The 8,461-nt window shown below is 43.3% G+C and overlaps 1 pseudogene; it reads left to right on the top strand.

The window, feature by feature from the left end:
- The window catches only part of LOC106536249 (synaptic vesicle glycoprotein 2A pseudogene), a 9,546-nt pseudogene extending 1,861 nt beyond the window's left edge, over positions 1-7,685 (top strand).
- Positions 7,686-8,461: the final 776 nt, after the last annotated feature.

Here is an 8,461-nt window from a genome sequence, read left to right as displayed (position 1 = left end):
ACACACACACACACACACACACACACACACACACACAGGCATAAAAAACAAATGTTTTAATAAAACTGTACGAGCTACATGGGAATAAAAATATAAAAACCGTTAAATAAAAGCAAATCCAAGCAGAACCAGAACCAGAACCAGRACCAGGACCAGAGGGACAGCAGGACTTTAAACAGATAAAAAACAACAGATGGACAAACAGGTGACAGATAATATAAATAAATTATTTATTTACAAAAATATTTATAGATTCAGAGACTGAAGAGACTCAGTTATTAAAATTAATATTTTCTAAAATGTTGAAAACTTTTAAACATTTAATCATTTATGAAAGTTGTAAAACATTAAGATTATTTAGTTTTTGTTTCTTGGACTTTTAGTCTCTGTGGTTCTTCACCACACACTGGGTCMGTTTGAGATAAATCAGTTTTTAATATTATTGTCCTGTTAGTAAAAACAGATAATCGTGTAGTTCAGTGATTAAAACATCAGATTGTACGTTTAGAAGATAAAAGAGCTGTGATGAGGTTTTATTTCAGGCACTTTATTCAGTTGATGTAATTTAACTTTGTTTCTTCGTCATCGATCTCCTCTGAGCCCGGAGCCGCTCGTCTTYCTCCTGCCAACTGCTGCATCCTGTGAAATGGCTCTTTGACGGTAAAGAGGTCCTGTTTCTGTCAGCGTGGGCCAAAACCTGATGAGGAGGAGACAGAAGTCTATTCTGAGCTGCTTCGACTGGACTCTCAGCAGCTGCTGAACGTTTCTCCATCTGCTGCTGAAACACATTCTCAGAGGCAGGAGAACTGAAACAAGGGTTAAACTCAGAGAAATGTGACCTTCTCCACATCAGGGCCTGAAAACTCATCGTTAAATATGGTTTTCTGTCAAGGTTTCCTGATTTTCTGTTAATCTGTCGGCTTTTCTTCAGATCTAATAAATCTATCAGTCCAACAACAAACTGACATAAAGCTCTGTCATCAATGATAACGACACCAAACTGATGAAGCTGAAGCTGAGAGAGAAAACAAGTCACTGCTCATGTTTTCAAACATTTCTGACTGTTTGAGTTTTGATTTGTTTTTGGTTCTGAGAGCTGAATGGATCAGGACTGAACCAAGATCAAACAGCATGACATCATCTGAACATCATCCTCTCCTAAAACCAAACATCCTCCTCAGGGTTCTCCTTCCTGTGTTCGGTCTGCTTGTTTCTCCTCCTCTTCCTCTGGTGTCGTCTCTGCTCAGAAGAAAAGAAACTAGATTATGTAATAAAATCTTTCAACAACAATCCTTAAACCAAACGATCAGGTCTCACTTCATTCGAGATGTCAGAACCTTGATTTAAACTGTTTAGCTCCACAACAAGTCTTTGCTTCGCAAATTATAACGAGGAGCACTGCTCCGAGGAGAAAGGACAAGTTCATAGTGGAGTAAAATATTTACCTGTGTATTACCCCTACAACTATGAGAAAAAAATACATTTATGTGCTCAGGATGTACCAGTGTGTTTATGACAATCTTTGCTGTTCAGTCTGCTTCTGAAAAAACCATCCAACCAAGTATGTTTAACCTTTTATCCAGACAAAAATAATTTTATCTTGTTTTGAGTAGAATAAAAGCAGAATGTAAGATTTATCCTTTTCTTTATTTCAAGAATCTTACCAAGTGCAACTCTTCTTCAAGTCTGTATGTCTCATATTCTTTAGATGAAGTGAAAATAATCTTCCAATGGAAAAAGAACAGTTGCACTTTCTTGAAATAAAGAAAATGTCCAGGGTAACAAGGCTAAATAATCTTACATTCTGATCTTATTCTACTTAAAACAAGATCAAACAAACATTCTGTCGTCAGCACAGGTGGAGATCAAAGCTAAGACACGTCGTTCCAAATTCTGGCCTCTCGTTGGCACAGGTTCGAGTCCCACTAGGGGGCGCCTGTAATTGGCTTCAGAATGGTGGGGCTCTGACCTTCTGAAACCACCCAATCCGACCCCGGCCCAGTGGGGGGGCTCAACCGTGCAGAGCAACCACTGGTCTCGTCTTGTGTGAATGTGAATGTCTGCTTTAAAAAAACATTTTGTCTGGATATAAAATGAAAAATACTTGGTTAGACAGTTTTTCCAGTGCCTGTGTTAAAAACTCAATATTTGTCAAAGTCCTGCATTATTTCTACCTGCTTCCCAGGTGACATTTATTGATACTTTATACTCAGTGTGAAGCAAAGCCTCAGCTGAATCAGTGAAAAAGCACATAAAGCTTGATGACTGACCTATAGGAAGGCTGCAGGCTGTAAATAAATACAGTGAATCAGACAAGAAAGTATAAAAGTGAATCTGCTGCTGAACAACAAGGAAAGAGACAGAGAGGAATAAAACTGTCCAGAATAAATATTGGTTTAAGGTTTAAACAAGTTTAACAGTGTGTTTGTGTTTTTTCTTTTATAATTTTGCACATTTTGCATTTCAATTATTGTGTTGTTTTAAATTTAACTAATTTAATTAGCCCCTGTGTGCAGATCTGTCACAGAAAGTGTTTCATTGCAAGTTTAACTATGTATTACTGTGTATTACTGTGTATTACTGTTTATTATTGTTTATTACTGTGTATTACTGTGTATTACTGTAATACGATAAATAAATTTGATGTGATTAGAAATGATTACAGTATATATTTGAGAGCGTAGCTCCAGCTGTGCAGCATGTCTGCACACTGAAGTATTTATAATTCAGAGTGGATCAACATGAGGAGGTGATCTCTGCTTCATCCTGTCAGAGGAAACAAAAGTTCACACGTCTTTATAAAACTTTTAGTTTCTCTCTCCTGTTTAGCTTCAACTTTGATGTCATAAACCAACCCTTTAAAAGATGATTGATACCTGGTAATTACTGACAGCTCTTCAGATCGTGTTTGTTTCAGCTGTTTTATAACATTTCTTAAGTTATTTCTTCTGTTTTCTGCTTGTCGTTTTATGGTTTTAATAATTCTGCGGTGTGCAGCTGCAGCTCTGTGCAGCTGAGGAACCTGAGCTTTTAGCTTTACCTGCTAAAACAAACATCATGCATTGTCTGTTACTTAAACAAACACTAACGATGAGCTGGACCAGTCGGGCCCACGTGGACACCCATTGTTCCCAACGCCCACCACAGCTCATCCGCTTTCAGAGCAGCTCGGCGTGTCAAAGGGTTTGAAATATATTAGTTTATTTACCTTTAACTCCTGGAGTTGATGATGGACGAGACGTGTGGAGAGAAAGCTGCAGAAGAAGCTTCCTCTCAGTCGTGTTGTTTGAACAGTTTCTGTTAAATCTGCTCAAACCACTTGAGTTTTGCACGTCTGCAGCCGTCCTCCTGAGAGTTCCTCTCCAGGGAGACGTTTCTTCTGCTCCGAGTGCTCGCTCCAGAGACGGGCTGTTATTGTTGATGATCAGTGAACAATTTCTCATCAAGGAGAAACATTATGCTGAGCAGATGTCTGGATTTTAGTCGATGGAAGATTTTTTTTAATTTTAAATCCATCACAGGGACACATAGAGACAAACAACTAAGCTAAGCTAACTAAGCTAACATGCATGTTTGTGTTCTGTGGGGAGAAAGCCCGCGAGCAGTCGTGGTTTCTGATAAGGGCAAAGTGGGCAATTGCCCAGGGCAGCATCTCGTCAAGGGCGTCATTAGCTCTTAATTGTTTTCCAAATGTTTTTTTTATTGACACACATCACCAACATCTCTAGGAGTCTGTGGAGTTTTTTTAAGTCCATAAAAGGCAGATCTTTTAATGTCTCCCTTTTTTATTTTTTGTTTTTTATTTATTTTATGTTTTATTTTTTATTTTTTTTGGATGGCCTCCCTTCTCCCCCTATAGCCATCCTCTCCACACCATTATGTTTTTTGTGAAGAGAAAATAGAGAGAGAGAAAAACAGAGAGAGAAGTAATTAGAAAGATAGAAAGACTGAAATAGCGATTAGGATTATATTAAATCTACACCAACAAAACACAGGATCACACACCCAATATCTGTCCGCTCACCTGAAAAATAAATGGATAAATACATAGAGGGCATATATAAAAATATACACATACCCATACATACTGTATATAAAGATATACATACAGCCCATACATGCCTACATTCATAAATATTGTCCGTATATACACACAGACATATATACACACTCAGTGACCTGTCAGAACCCCCCGGATCAGAACACCTGTCTGTGAGCAGTTGTGAACATGCGTGTGTATACAAGATTTCTCCAGTGGAATATTTAATAGTGACTGTGGAGGACCGAGACCCAACCCCCAAGACACGAGGCAGACATAGGGAAGACCAGAGCCCAAGGGCCCGAGAGGGATCCCGAACGCAGAGCCCCAAGGGGCACCCGCACGGGAAGATCCGCCCACCCACCCCCCAGATCAGACCATAGGGGAGAACTGGGAGAGTCCCCCCAGCGACCACACGCACAGCCCCCAGGGCTAGCAGCGACAAACTCATGGGCCCCACCAGCACCCGCCATACCAAAGCAGATCCAGGAAAGGGCACAGATGTCCGGGCCCCCAGGGCACACCCCCTCCAGGCCAAAGCCCGGCAGGCCCAGAGGCCCCGAGCCCCAACAGGCAGTCACCAGGCCAGGCCGGCACACACCCCAGCGCCCAGCCCCAGACCCCGGGAACCCCCAGCATGCCGGCGGCCAGCCGCACACCCCACCGGGGGACAGAGTAGCAGCGGGCCCCCTGATAAACCAGCAGTAGGGGCAGCCCAGACCGCAGCCTGACAAATACCCAAACATACACAATCGCACCATCCCACCCTCATCCTCACCCCCCACTCAGTCAAAGACATACAAGGACGCCACATTCTACTCATACCCCCGATACACACTCTATACCCCCAGGTCCAGGACATGTACCCACCCCCTAATGGAGGCCGCACACACCCGAACCCAGGGGGTAGACCCAATCATTCTAGTTCTAATTTAATGTCTCCCTTGCTGATCAGCACCTAATTGTTCACTGAACCACCATTCATCCCAAACAAATAGCATTTCATTAATAATAATTAATTAATAATCAACAACCGCAGAAGCGACCAGACGAGCGTCTAACAATTAGAATTTCAGTGTGTGGTGGGCCGAAAATAGCCGTAGCTTTTTGCATAAGGTGCTACTGAAAATATTAGCTCACCGTGTTTCTGTCACAGACAGGTTCTTCTCAGCTCCAGTCCCAAAGGTCACCCACAGCGCCCGAAGTAAGGACAGACCACAACCTGGACACGGTCAGCAGAGAAAGACAAGTCAGCTTTCTCAGAAAAAAGCCTTCTTTTCCCATTGTCCAGTGGTCGTCCGAAAAAGTCGGTCGCTGCGGGCAAAACTCCAGTCCTTGGAGCTGCCCTCAGACAACGCCAAAAATTGTGGTGGCACGATTTACCAAGAATGCTGAAACACTTTGGAATAAATGCACAGAAAGTCTGCGTGTATGGTCGTCAAATGATTTAATCTGAGCAACAACAGAGCAGAAGTCAATCAGAGAAGTCTGTCAAGTTGTGGCTGCCCGTCAGCGCAGAGCAGCCGATAATATAACATCCTGTGACATGCTTACAACCAATCACAGTTCGCCAACTGTAACCACCTAACCAATGACAGGGCTGTCAGCCYGGAAACACCTTATCAAAATAAAAGAGGTCATGCATCGCTGGAGTCTTTAAGTCTGGGCCTTTAGATTAAAACAGCCGAAACTAGTTATCATGAGACATGATTACTGGACAGTGTCAGGGTAGAACAGATATACATAATTAATCCATAACAGTATTAAACAGATTTTTCAGTGTTCAGTTGGTGTGGAGTTTATTTGTGTTACTTGAAGTGCAAAAGTGTAAAATGTTTTGTCAAAAAAAGGCTCAAATCTTCTTTGACAGTTGAGCAGTGAAATTTGGGTGATTGTCTGATTTTCCTAAATATTGTATTGGTGCAACTTTTGTTTTATGCTTTTAACTTCATGATATATGTATGTGCCTTAATATGTGTGTCTGCATTCTACATGAACTAAGCACAAAAAGTAAGAAAAACAGTGTTTGGAAGATTGTTTCTTTGTTGCATCAATGCTTCTTGGCAACAAATCTTACCAGGCACCTGACTGGCAGCACCTGAGGAACCATAAGATCAAGACAAGTGTGAACAACAGTAAATTAAGCTGTTTGACAGGGAAGATTTGGCAAAATTCGTAAGTGTGCAACCCACACACTCAGCTCCACTGCTCATCCCACAGATGTACGTTCCTTACAAATGTGGCAACATTTAAAAGAGAAATATACAAACTTTCCAATAAGATTTAATGTCAAAACAACAAAGAATGAATCTTCCAAACAAAAATGACCTTACTTTAATTTTCAAAGAGATTTTGAGTGTCTGTGTTGGTGCACAATAATCTAATTTATATTTTATAGCTGAGCACGTCCAGCTCTGGGGGTGGGGTTGGGGGGCACCTGAGGAGATGTTCACTCAGGGCACCAAACGGGCTAGGACCACCCCTGCCCAGGAGGAGAACATGTAGACAAACCAGGAGTCAAACCTGTGACCTTCTTGCTGTGAAGCAGCACTAACCACTGCGTTACCGTACCGCCCTGTTTCCTGTCAACAAACCTGAGATTTCAGCTGGAATGGTTTTAGATCGTTTCCTTGTCTCTGACATCCACATCATTTCTCTGATCAACCTGGGGTTGCATTTCCACTTGCGTCCACGTCTTTGAATGAAATGTACAGAAGCCAATCCTTTTATCAGGCCGAAGAGCTCATGGTTTTACTTTTAACAACTGGTACCTTTCACTGTGACTCATTGTCTCTGGCTACATTTAATTTAAAGAATCTGCAGTCTGACTGTTTGTTCCTGGTTCGGAGCAATGAAACCTCCTAACTCGCCCTCTTCCTTTGTGTTTCCTCAGGATTTGGTGTCGGCGTGCTCCAGCCTCGGTGCAGCGCCGCAGGAAGCCATCCACGGTGCTGACATCCTCGGGTCTCAGACCAACTCATGCACTGATCCCTCCGGTTCTCCGCAGCATCTCAGCACCACCTCTGAACCTCCACCATGGACGACGACGGGCGCTACCGAGACGGCCGCTCAGACTTCATCCGCGGCGCCAAGGACATCGCCAAAGTGGCCAAGAAGCAGGTCGGCAAAAAGATGGGCCGCGGCGTGGACAAAATGACGGACGAGTACACCAAACGCTCCTACAAGCGCTTCGAGGAGGAAGACGATGACGAGGATTACGCGGGCGTGCCGAGCGGGGATGGTGGATATTACCGGAACGACAGCCGGGCCAACGACGACGAAGGCCACAGCGACTCCACGGAGGGACACGACGAGGACGACGAGATCTACGAGGGGGAGTACCAGGGCATCCCGCGGGCCGACTCGGGTAAGGCCGGAGGAATGGACGGGGTGACGGCGGCCGAGGCGCAGCAGTTCAGGGACCTGTCGGCGTACGAGGCCGAGCGCAGGAAAGACCAGGAGGAGCTGGCCCAGCAGTACGAGACCATCCTGCAGGAGTGTGGCCACGGCAAGTTCCAGTGGACCCTCTACTTTGTCCTGGGACTGGCCCTGATGGCGGACGGCGTGGAGATCTTTGTGGTGGGCTTCGTCCTGCCCAGCGCAGAGAAGGACATGTGTCTATCTGAGCCAAACAAAGGCATGCTGGGTAAGAGACGCACATTTACTTCCTTCAGTCAGTTCTGTCTTTAACACTTTACGACCTGTGAACCAGCTCTGGTTGTTCTCTTTATGGTCACCTTAGTGCCGTCTTTGGCTTTTTAAGGTCCTGCTGCTCATCCAGTCTGCAGCTCCTCTGAGCCTCCACCTCTGCAGCTCATTTCTCTGTAATCGTTCCTCTTTACAGGATTTAACTGTCCGTACAGCAGCTGAACAGCAGCAGAGGGCTAAATCACACTCTCAGCCACTTAAAACGATGTCTTCTGCCTCAGTGCAGCTGTTTGTTTGTGTTTCATGGTCTTAAAGGGACTGTGGGCTTTTTTTTGTTATGATGAATTCAGATGAGTGCTATGGGATACATTTTGTGCCAGCAGGAAGTGAATTTGAATTGCTCAAATTGAATATGAATGTGTATGATTAGAAATTGAATGCATTGGTTTGAAAAAGAATTTTACTAAATTGAAACTGAATTTAAAGTTTTGAATTTGAATTAATTTGCTTTGAAACTGTATTTTGGTTTATTAAAAATTCATTGTGACTACTTTCACTTTCAGTTCCATAACTCAGATTTTTGTGTCACATCCTGGTCCTTGAGAAAGCCAGGCAGAGTAATCAAACACAGATCCACAGATTTATGTTTCACTTTGGTGAAGTTTCCCTTCTGTGTGTAACAGAGTTGATGCAATCCACTGTAAAAGTGACAAAAACAGACAAAGTTATTTTATTGCAGTGATTAATTTGACCTATACTGTATGTATAAAATGT

This window comes from Austrofundulus limnaeus, unplaced genomic scaffold (assembly GCF_001266775.1).
Source record: "Austrofundulus limnaeus strain Quisiro unplaced genomic scaffold, Austrofundulus_limnaeus-1.0 Scaffold1744, whole genome shotgun sequence".
NCBI lineage: Eukaryota > Metazoa > Chordata > Actinopteri > Cyprinodontiformes > Rivulidae > Austrofundulus > Austrofundulus limnaeus.
This window is presented reverse-complemented; position numbering and strand designations above follow the sequence as displayed.